At 46.7% G+C, this 12,029-nt stretch overlaps 1 long non-coding RNA gene across 1 annotated transcript; it reads left to right on the top strand.

Annotated features, from left to right (window-relative positions):
* The first annotated feature begins 3,307 nt into the window (after window positions 1–3,307).
* Window positions 3,308–11,305, top strand: LOC116964652. Its single transcript, XR_004408866.2, has 3 exons — window positions 3,308–3,508; window positions 7,534–7,777; window positions 10,466–11,305. It is a non-coding gene; the product is annotated as an uncharacterized LOC116964652 (long non-coding RNA).
* Window positions 11,306–12,029: the final 724 nt, after the last annotated feature.

Below are 12,029 nucleotides of genomic sequence, written 5' to 3'. Positions count from 1 at the left end.
TGGCATCCTGCATCAGACAGCGGAAAAAATATATGGATGCCAGTGCTCGGCTGTGCAGGGACCTTAATTAAATCACTTCCAGCTTGATTCAGTAACGAGCCCCGCACTGGCATGCACCGCTTCCAAATTCCACTTGTAACCCACCGCTGCTGCTCCCTCTTAAAGAAATAAGTTGCTGGGGCCCTGGGGGGATTAGTGGGCGCCCAGCTCTGCTCCCGATGCACGTCCGAGGGCGTGGGAAGGGGTGAGCAGAGTGGCACCGGCTTCGCCACAGCCAGGGGCGAGGAGAGGAAGCTCAGGGGTTCGCCAAAAGCCGCAGGGCACGGCCGCGGCCGAGCGGGAGCATCTGCCAGCAGCTGGGCGCGTTCCTCAAAGGAGCAGAGCGTCATTTTTGGGGGGTAGCAGCAAACTAACTCTTCATATTTTGCAGACCGCTCCTGCGTTGCTCTGCAGGCCGTCCCTGTACGTTGGTCACCACGGATTTGTTGAGGGGGAGCCTGGTGTCGGCGTCCCTGTGGCAGGACGCTACCGGGCACGAACCGAACCCGTCCCCTTGCAGAGCTCTGCTGTGTTTGCACCCCAGGGGACCGGCATCGTTCCCTCTCCCTGCGTAACATGGGCTGCGCGTGACTTGCCCCGCAGCCCCGGACGCTGATTTAATAGATCACTGGAGAGCAGTTGCTTCAGCCGGGGACCGTGAGTGCGAGTCCTACGCTGGCCAAGTGAGAGTTGCACAACGGTGATGATGGCAGTGCTGTCATCCCCCGGGGCCGTGACCGGGGGGTCCTTGGGCTTTGCTCGGCCGCGCGGCGCGTGGGGATGGCCGGTGGCATCGCAGGGACCTCGGCCGTGCAGCACGAGGGACGCCCCGGGCTCCTCTTCGCCGAACGCGCCATACCCTCGGGTGCCGGGTGGCGCGGAAGATTGATTTCTTGATTAAAGTCTAACGCGTGGTATAATTAAGGAAATCCTCCCGGTTCAGAAAGTCATGAGGAGATGGTTAATTGGGATGAGGCTGGGAGCTGCCTCCTGCAGCGGAGCAGGCGTGTGGCTGCCGTACCCCAAGGACCCCACGGCAGCCGGGTCGTTGGCAGACACGGGGTGACGCTTGGGCTTGCTCTGCAAACCCAGCCCAGGCTCTCTCTGCAAACCCAGCCCAGCGAGCGGAGTTTGAGATCCCTCTCCGTCACTATTTACACTGCTTCCATGAACAGTTTAAAGCCATTAACTTCAAAACATTTAATTAAACGAAATGGTCACACTCAAGCTGCAGAGTCCCCGAAAGCCAGGGCGGGCAGCTCCTTCGCGAAGCGATCCATCCCACGCTGCTGTCACAGTGGGATCCATCCTGCCGGGGCCGTGCCCATCCTGCCACCTCTTAGACACCCATAACGCAGTCCCGACCAGAACATGTTGCTTCTTGTCCCTGATAATCTCTCCAGTTGTTGCGTTTGTTTTATTCGTGACGATAAGAGCGGAGGCAGCAGGCTGCTCTGAGGGTCTTCTCGTTGGCTTGCAGAGAGATGTCGGATTAATGCAGACATCTGAAATTCATGCTAGGGACTGGTGTCTGCGTCACAAACTGCTTTTATTCTCGAAATGTTAATTGAATACTAAACTGTAGATCTGTCAAATAGATTGGGTGAAAAGATCAATTCGCATTAGATAGAGGAGGCCATGTTTCAAGACAGAAACAAAGAATTAGGGAAAATCAGTAATTCAGCCCGTCAGTGTGCACCAGTGCAATTTATTAACGTGTATCAGACATGTCTGATGAGCTTTGCATGTGAAAATTATTATGGATGGAGGAAATTTTGGTCACACATCTGCTTTAGTGCATTGTTTGTAAAGAGTTCAGCTACACTTGACATTTAAATGTAGGGTAATTTAGGCCCAATGGTTGAGTATTGGATGCGGGAAAGCATCATTCTGCAGTTCAGTAGTAAGAGTTGTAGGGGTTTTTTGTTTGTTTTCATTCTTTTGAGAGGGGAGGTGGAGCCTGGAGAGCTGGAGATGTGCCTGAGCACGGCGCTCGTAGGGCAGGGGTGCTGAGGCACCTCCGATTGTAGCTTTATTTATGGCCGCACTGAAATTGTGTTTAGATGGTTTTAAGTAATGGGTTTAATGAGCTGCGTGCGCCCCACGATCGCCCCTCTCCCTCCTGCTGCATTCCCAAAGGGCACCAAAAGGTGCTCAGGGCTGCAGGGGCTGATCTTTCCCAGGCACTGATTGCAGTTTGCTAATTAACCTTCTCTTCTCATAAAACTGCAGCAGGGAAGAAGATGCCCTGCTTTGCCAGCCCGCCCTCCCTCGTGCCCTGCAGGGTTGTTTTTCAGTGCAAGTTAAGGAAAATAAAAAAATGAAACATTAGAGGGTAAAATTAAAGGTACTGTGAAAAATGCATCACTCCAGCAAACAACAGCAGCAATTACATCTGCAGTCTCGTCCTGCCCAAAGGACGATGCAGTCTGGATGCTGCTGGTCACGCCGGCTAACGTGTGTCCTGGAAGTGATTTACATTTTACATTTTACGTTGCTGTAAACGTCACGGCTGGCTGAAACGCCCCAGCGTTACGCCAAGCCACGGAACAAAACCACAATCGTGTCTCTGGATGCTGTTGGTGGAGGGCTAGGGGGGGTGTGGTGAGGGTGGGAATCCCAAAATTAGGCTGAAATCTCTGTTATGCACATCCAGGGCGAAGCGGCTGCTCGTGTGATGGGGACGCACGCCCTAAGGACAGAGCATACGTACCTGCTGTAAGAGGCAGATTTCCAGTGAGCCATTGGGATCTGGTTTCCACATCTTATGAAATGGCATTAAAAATGACTGCAGGGGGTGCCTGGGGTTGTTCTGGGGGGGTTTCCATCCCTTCCAGAGCTCAGTGGGGAGGAGGGGATCTGTGTCTATGTGTTTGCACTGGAATGAGCTTGCAAAATATCCACTTATTTGGAAAACAGGGGGCTTTGTCATCTTCCCCATGACATGGGGCTCTCCAGCACCCCAATCCTGTGACTCTGGGCAATGGGTAAATCAAACCCACTCAATATATCCTCATTACTCGCTCCCCACCAGAGCTGGTGCGCACACCTGCCTCGGCAGCACCCCTGCGTTGTTTTCCACTGCTGTGGGTCCTTTCAACCTTCCAGGTGCCTTCTTGCAAGCCACACGCACCAAGGGCATTTCTGACCATCAGCAGGGTGGATCTGGTGCTGAAATGGCTGTATTTCAGAAAACGAGAGTGAGATCAAGTGGCCCCAGGAGGTGCCCCGCGGCCTCTGTTCCTATTTTCTGTCTGTCACGCAGCAGCGGGTTGAAAGGCAGCAGTTTATGTCCAGTTAATACAATCAGGAGAGCATCACTCAGCGATTCCCACTGCACTTCGCTGCCGGGTACAAAATGTCCTGGACCTGGTGAAATTCTGACCCGAAGCATTTGGAGAAGCATTTCTGGAGGGCAGCGGGTCGCCCGACGCTGCCCAGCTCCGACGGGGAGATACAAGAGGAGCTGGTGAGTCTCTCCATCTCGGGCTGCTGTTTGGTTCCTCGGGGAACAGATTGCTTGAAGGGCTGCGACCATCCTGCTCTATCCCAGCGCAGCCCGTGCGTGTTGGGCGTGCACCGTCCCTTCCCCATGCAGGTCCTCCCCAAACCTGGGAGGGAAGCCTGTGCCCTGAGGAGCGGTGGGGAGGCCCCTGCTTTGGGGTCGTTCTGGGGTTTTTAAGGATGGGGTTTATCCCACAGAGTGAGGAGACACCCCCCCCCCCCGGAGCTGTGACGGGTGATGCTCCCCTCCGAGATGCCCCAGGGCCGGTGAAGGGTCCCGGGCAGGAGGCGTGGGGCAGGCAGGGGCTTCCCTGCTGTCGGCTGGGCTCTTGCTCCTCTGAAAGCTTTACAGATACATAAACCCTGCATTTTCTGCTTGCTTTTTTGGAGATAAATAAGGGTGGGAGTGGAAAGCAGCCACGCAGCCACGTTGCTGCTCAAAGGCAGGGTGCAGGAAGCTGCCTTTTGACCTCACATTGCATCTGAAGTACACGCTGGAAGGAGAGGCCTGAAAACAAATGACAGTAATCAGTGCGAGACGGGATCAAAGAAACACTCTGCAGTAAAAAGCTTGGTGAAAAATCACTTGAATCACAAGCATATGGGTGGCCACTGAAGAAAGGGGGAAAATATGACAATTTTTTTTGTTCACTTTTTTTTAAACAAAAGATAAACCAGAATCCAACTGCATCACCCCCTGTACTTGCCAGTGGTTTAAAATCCACAGCACATGGTGAGCTGAGCCAGTGCAGAGCCCGATGCTGTAAGGTGTGGGACCAACAATCAATAATTCCCTTTTTTTAAGGTCATTATGAACCATCGTACCGGAGTGTACTGCTGTGTCTCAGTTAAGCATCTTGGAGTGCAGGAGAAGGGGGGAAAAAAAGATACAAAATCCTTGTCAGCACAGAGATTCACCCAGGGTTTTCTCCGTGATGGAGAAGATTTAAATCCTGGAGTGAGTGATAGATTCAGGTGGCAAATCTGCTGGAAAGAAGCCAAGGGCTGGTGGTCCCAGTGGTGCCAGGGAGGAGCAGGATGCAGCACTGCAATACCAGTGACAGATCGAACGGACCCACGTGCTGCAAAAGGACCTAATCCCAGATGCAGGCTGTGTTTTCAAGGTCATGATGTTCTGCTTCAGGGTGTAGGGAATAGTATTTCAGAGCTTTTCCCAATTAAGGGACGTATCAGCAGCAGGCCCGAATATCTCCTTGGCTTTTTGCTGCCTTTTGCCTGATCTTGGAATATTATTCCAGAGGCTCGTGTCTTTCTTTAAGCCAGGAAACCTGGACTTTATATAAACTCTGAGAGACACCCGCCTTACAGGATAGTAAGTAAAAACTGGGTGTTTGCTGTAAGGTGTTTCATACATGGTGAAAGAAAAGCTGTGCTGGAGGTGGGTGTCTGCCTTGTCTGGACTGGGCTGGATCCAGCACTGGACCACCAAGGTCTCAGGAGCTTCAGGTTCTACCTGGGCTGTTTAATGAGAAGGCCAGGCAGGGCACAAAGGTCCACCATGCGAAAAATAGCTAATGCTCACCCAACCCTGGCAGTGAGACAAGGATGTATTTTCAGGTGTCAAATGTACTTTGAGATTCATACACTCAGTTGTGTTAAATACCAAGATTCTTACTCCAAAAAATCTGTAAACTAACCAGTTCAAGAACTCTCCTAGCTGCTATGTACATATGCAGGGAACACAGTGCACAGCATCAGCTGTCAGAGAGTAAATCTTGTTCAAATACAGCAAAACATACAGTTCTTATGCTGAAGTCATTAAATCTTTGGCTAAACTAAAAAGGCAGAGTGAATAATGTTTTTAATATGCTTAGGAAATCCTCCATGTCGGATGAGATCAGAAGAGGCCATTAGTGGGGATGGATGGGGATTCTTCTCCAAAGGCCGATACTGAGTAATTGCAATTCTATAAACAGAGCATCACTTTAAAAATTCAATAATTTACCCAGTATCTGGGGAAGCATCAAAACTTGGTGTTTAATGTAAAGGTAGATGAATGGAAAATAATTAGGACCCTTACAGTTCCACACTTATTTTTTTAATCTATATTGTACTTGAGCCAGTATATATTTAATGGGTATATTCTGCAGTAATGGGCATGGTATTGTCAAATTCCATTCACGCTTGGGGACCAGCCTTCACCAGCTTTGTTCTTTTGAATTAAAGGACAGAGACAGGCCTTTTTCTGAATATACTCAGTTTTCATACAAGCCTAAAAATCTTCTTGCTTTACAAATTAGATTTTTTTTTTTTTACATCAAATTGCAGCAAAAAACACAGCAAAACCTGTAACTTAATATAATACTTAACATAGAAAGTTAGTGTAGGTTTTTAGTAGCTCCTAACAGCAGAGGAGCATTCAAGTGGCTCTCAAGCATCAGTTAACCCTCAAAACACCGCTGAAGTCCACAAGTGTTGTGATAACAATTTTATGGGGAGCAAAGAGGTGGGTCAACTCATTCACCAATCCATGAATATGTCTCCAGGTACCTTCCCAGATTAGCTGTCAGTCAACCAGCAACGTCTCCTTCATTTAATATTGTGCTATAAATCCCAGCGTTCAGTTTAAGAAGTGAGTCTCTGCTGGGCTAGCTGTTGTCCTTGCTAGTAATGGACTCAAGCTGCAAAAATTGCATTCAAAGCTCAGAGCTGTTTGGATTGAGGGTTTTAGTTCGCCTGTTATAAAAATAAGAAACAGATGGGATTTGCAGGCCTGATTCGGACTCCACGCTTCCTATAAGATCAGTATTGTTTAAGTCAAATCAGATTTTAAGTCTGATTCATTTCTGCCTGTGCCTGCCTACCTGTTGTACAAATGGCACATGCCAGCACAAAGTATCCCCAGGACTGGAATTCTTAAAACACTAAGTATATTCTGTGTATCTCAGAAAAGAAATATTACTACTGGTTCTGCAAGTGATGTGAAATTAGTGGCAATTGGAAATGTTTGTAGTTAGGGCCAGAAAGGTCCTTAACATGCATTTATACATCAAAGTTCCTGCATTTTTAGAACTTTATAGTTGAGGACTGTACAGTATTCCTTCTTCATCTAATAAGGGATCTGTGAAACACATGGAAGGGCAGGGCTTGGTATTCTTAGCAATTTACACAAAAAGAGCATCTTTTCTCCATTTGTTGTAGATTCTGCTCTCTGAGGCAGACGGATTCTGCTGGGACAGCTTACCAAAGGAAGCTGTGGCTTCGTCATCTTTTCACATTGAGTCTAGGTATCTTCCGTTTGGAAGCATCACATCAGCTGAACAAATTACTAAATTTAGTAGTGAAATAACAGGCTCAAATTGCATTTTGCAGAAGGTCAGATTACAGCATTTAATGGTCCTTCCTGGCTTCCAAATCTAAATGCCATTTAAAATAAGGCTGTTGAGCATCTTACAGTCTACAGTGGTGTACAACTGTCCGCAGTTTGCCCTTGTGTGTCGTTCAGCAGCAACAACATAGAAATTCCACAATTCTTTATTCCTGATGACTTGTGGAGATGCTTTTAGCTGGAAAGAGAGATTTAGAGAAGTGTAGTGTTAAAGATTCACAGACAGGTGTTGCCTCAAATGCTGTGCAACTAGTATCCGCGCCAACAGATCGGCAAATCATGGGCAAAATAAATAAGATGCCGTTTGCAGGGTGTCTATTCAACAGGCCTGCTGCTTTTGTCATGGATGCACAAAATCAGAGTATCGAATAAGAAAGCACTTTAATGTTGGTTGTGCCTAGCTGCCAGACCAGCTGAGACAAGGGCAATGCCTGGGGACACAGCAGCCGTGATGCTGCAGAGAATAAAGAGCTAAGGAGGGCAAATGTTTGGTCTATAAAGGCTCCCAGCCTAATGTAGGATTAGTGGCAAGAAAATGGACTGGGCATTAAAATTCATGAAGAAGTACAATTTAAGATCCATGAATAACAGGGCCACAATTATGCAGGACCGGGGATTTGGTTTTGTTTTTGTTTTTCCAGAGCTGGTGGAAGAAATGAAATCATTACCAGGACCTGTATGGCTGCCGTGTGCTCTGCCCTTGTCGCCGGATGCTGCGGACACCCACAGTTGATGATACCGAAGGGTTAAACACAGGGACAAGAGGAAATTGGGAAATTCAACCTCTGGTCTGTGGATTCGCAGGCAAAATACACGAGTTGTTTTTTTGGTGGTCTGTTTGGTCGACCTGTCTCCTTGACCCTGGATCTCAAGGCCGAGTCTCTGGTAAGGAGGAGCTTCAGTGCTGGTTGGGTCTGGGCAGATCTCTTAACCGGGGATGTGGCACTTGGGCTCTCACTTCCAACACCCGCCGTGACACACGTAACCTTGGGCAAGTCAATCTCCTGGAGCCCAGCTCCCCCCTACAAAACAAGCTGACCCCAGAGGAGTGTCAGGGATGAGGTTATTACTGACTTGGGAGGTGTGACAGCATCGATGGTAAGGGATGGGAGGATTTCATACCTGCTTTTTTCTTCTTAATTAAGCTACATGAATCTCAGGTCCTTCAAAACAAGGCTGTGGAAGGAAATTGCCCTGTAATCTTTAACTGCAGGAAGGGGAGGAAAGCAATGAGTGTCTCCAGTTCATCACCACCTAATTCTGGGAGAGCATCAAGGAGATCTGGCTTTTCTTAATGACATGCTGTGAGAAGAGCTCATGCCAGGGGTTAATTCTTCACCCCGTGTTTACCTCCGTGAGGACAGAGGCTGGGAAAGCAGTCAGCTGCTTTTATTCCATGGTCTTAATATAGAACAAAAGAGTAGTATTTTGTCCTAGATTTAACAGTTGGGGAAATAAAACTACGTGGGGTGATAGAAGGTTCTGTCACATACAAGAGGACAATGTCAGGATAGTTTAGGATATCTGCTTATTTTACAGTCACAGAAATATATTTAAATCATATCCCTGGTGCAGTCTAATGGGAAAGTAGAGCCTAAGTGAGTTATTGATTATTTTGCACATTTGATAAGGAAGTCAGAAGATAAATTATGTCTAATATACAGAAATAGATTAGAAGCCTCCCATGGGTTGTAACAGAAGTGCAAGCGTGAGAAGGTCTTAAAATAACCATCAGCTTTCATTACTGTAGGTACAGAGAGCCTTAAATTAGAGAAATACTTCAGGTGGAGATCCAGAGAGATGGGTCTGGTCCTTGCCTGGTGGATTTTTTGCCCTGATTGCTCTCAGTAGTTGGAGCATGTGCTCACCGCCCATAAGTAGCTGCCTTCCTCCATCTTCTTAGGTGAGCGTGGGAAGAAAACGTTCCAATTTAACAGAAAAATCTCAGGCACCATTTAAAGATTTAGATATTCTTCAGTCTACCTTACCCCAGTCTCCGGGGAGACTGTTCCCATGCCATTATGCATTTATGTTTCTGCACAGATAATTTCACTGATCGGCAGGCTGCTTGGAGGATTGCTGTAAACGTTTTTTTTAAACCACAGAGTGTGCACATCTTTGGCAGTGAGTGGCTTTGTATGAGCGTCACTGAATTGTTTCCAATATTCAGCTCCTCACCTGTCCGGTTCGTGTGTGCGGGCTGACAGACGGATGGATGGACGGACCGTGCTCTGTGTGAGAATGCAAACAGCTGAGCCAAAGCCTAATCCTCCCCCTGGCCTGCGACCTTTTTATTCATACTTGCACCTGGCAGGAGCAGCAATCATTCATGTATGTGGCCTCGGAAACAGCTGCAGATCTTGACACTGTAGTTAAATTTAAAAAGGATGATGCAGGCGTACGTGTGAGGGTGGTAAATTAACAAAATCCGTTGCTGGCCTGTCATAAGCTGACTTTAACGACAAAAGAAAACAGGCTTTTAAGCGGAACAGTTCGGGCTTGCAGCGGGTGTGCCAGGTCTCTTCTATTGAATATAATAAGGTTTGTGCAGAAATGTTTGCAGAATTGGGGCGTGGAGACCTGAATCTGTAGCTGTGATCCGCCGCAGGTCAGGGCTCTGGCTGTGCAGATGAAGCTGCGGCACCCTCGGGCCAGCTGGCTCGGGAAGGGGCAAGGGCACAGGCTTCAGCACGAGCCCTGCGGGTTGTCTGGCCAACGGCAAGTGGACGAGGAGTGGCTGTAGCAGTTGTCTCATCCTTTGTGCCGGCAGAAGCGAAGTGAGATCTGGCTGAGGAGCTTCTACAGGGGCTGTGTCATGCACAAGACTGCAGCTGAGATGTGGTCTCGGGGTAGATTGACACTGCAAATCCTTTCCCAGCACAACAATATTGGTATTTTATCCTGGCAGAGCAACTCCTAGCCTGGATCCGGCCATACGCTGTCCCTTGCCACCTGCTGAACAAGCTAAGCCAGTAGAAGTGCAGATTGCTGTATTTCCTGCAGCCTTTTTTAGCAGAAACCTGTGAATTCAGTTAGGAGTAGTCTGGCTATCCTGGCAGAAGGCTACACTGTAGAAATTATTCTTTTCCATGGAGTTAAACATAAGGAAAATCTATTCATTATGCAGGAGAAAGGCTAAGGCATCTGATCCTGTCTTCAAAAAGAAGCAATTTTTAACAAACAGAGAAAAATTTGAAATAAAACTTGCCAATTTGTAAATGTTTTGTAGCAAGGCACTGTAAGATAGCAGATGGAGGTGTAAAAGGAGTTTTGTTTTTTCTGCTGTGTCTAACACCTTCTTTCTACAGCGCTCATCCTCTGTTTTAAGAATAACACTTTTTCAATAATGACTCACAGCCAGTGCCACAAAAATCCTGGCTGTCAGAAAAACTGCTGGTTGTCTGACAGGAGTGCAGCTTGCAGGGAACATTGGTTTATTCTGCTTGTCTGTGCTGAAATTACAGCTCAGGGATCTTTCTTCTAGAAAGTGGCCCTACTTACAGATTCCAGGCACAAGGCAATTATCTATCTTTGCTTGCTCAATGTAATTAATAGATGTGGTTTTCTTCACAGGCACCAAGGGATGCCATGTTTGTCATGGAATGGACCACTTTGTCCAGAGGAAGGACAAGAAAATTCCCCAGGAAGTCAGGCCTCTCCTCTGGGAAGATGGATGAACCTGTGGTGTAGAAGTAGGGACTAGAATATTCTCCATATCCTGCTACATCTCTGCTCATCAGAAGAGAAAAGATAGCCTCTGCTAAGAAGGGGAAAAAAGACATCCTCAGGAATAATTCAGTACAGGAAGCTGGCAGAGCTACAGCCCTCTAGCACCTCACAAAATTTGCAATTATGTGTAAAGCTAAACCTTAGGAAAAGAGCAATTTTAGTCTTCCTGGCTGGCCTGAAAGTAACCTCGCTGCCCTGTGCAACACAGTTACTGCCAGAGCAGCTGCATGGGTAGAAACGCATTTTTACAGTTATTGGAGCAGGGAATTGTGCTAGGATTACTGGGTTCTTCCCCCAGCTCTGCCTTTGATTTGTGGTATGTGCAGACCCCTTAATTTGTTTCTGTTTTCCCCATCTGTGAAACTGAGATAAGATCACTAGGGAATTGTTGAGTGTGATTCATTAATGTTTATTAGACAGAGGGAAATCCTTAAATGAATGGCACTGTATTCCAGGAGGACAAAGTTCAAGACTGTAAAGAGGTTGATTAAAACCAAATCTGCTATTCCCAGGCTAGGAGGACAAAAAAAGAAAATTGAAAAACCTTGCCTACCCCTATGTTTGCCAAAAGCAGTATGTGATTTAAATAAAATCAAGCAGAATGTACAAGTGTGCATGCATTCATGCATACATATGTATCTATGAAAACCATTAAATACTTATTAGTAAATGTATACCAAAAAAGCATAATGAGGTTGCGTCTGAAGTTTCCAATAAGAAATAATAATGCAGTGTATATGATCATCATTAACTGTGTGAGTTACTAGTGGGAACACGGCATTAGTACATTGTAAGGCAATAAATATGATATGCTTTCATGAAGAGATGTAACACCATACATTCCATTGGCACATTCTGTTATGTACCTAAGTGAACAGAGCTATAGACTGGTTACAGTAACCTTACTGCTAGACTGACGTGCTTTTCATACTTATAGAGGAGCAAGTAAGTTATTTTAGGTAATTGCTACAGGAGAGCCTCAGATAGGAAGATTCACACCACACCTTAGTGTTATTCAAAGTAGGAACCTGCACGTTGCAAAAAAGAGCAATGTGTGAATGATGTGTTGGGAGCTAATGGACAGTTTGTGTACCTTTGGAGAAGGGATTTGTCTTTTTTTTTTTTTTTTTTTTTTTTTTTTTTTTTTTTTGTCAGATTGTTGCAAACACCTTGAAGGAATAAACCTGGAGACATAATACTGGTTATCTCTCCTAGGGGTGGTACTGTAATGAAAGAGTTACTGCAGTGTTCCCTTCTCTCCGGAAATATTAATAAGGAAGGGCAGAAAAACAGCCTATCTGCTGTGATTTTACAATGCCAGCTTGTAGACAGACTAAACAAATATATATAGGTTAGACATATCTGAAGTTGGCAACGCCAGGGACTGATGTAACCTTTTTCAAGATTC

Source organism: Tyto alba, unplaced genomic scaffold (genome assembly GCF_018691265.1).
Source record: "Tyto alba isolate M040663 unplaced genomic scaffold, T.alba_DEE_v4.0 Super-Scaffold_19, whole genome shotgun sequence".
Classification (NCBI taxonomy): Eukaryota; Metazoa; Chordata; class Aves; order Strigiformes; family Tytonidae; genus Tyto; species Tyto alba.
Note: the sequence above shows the minus strand (reverse complement) of the source record. Positions and strands in the feature narration are given on the sequence as shown.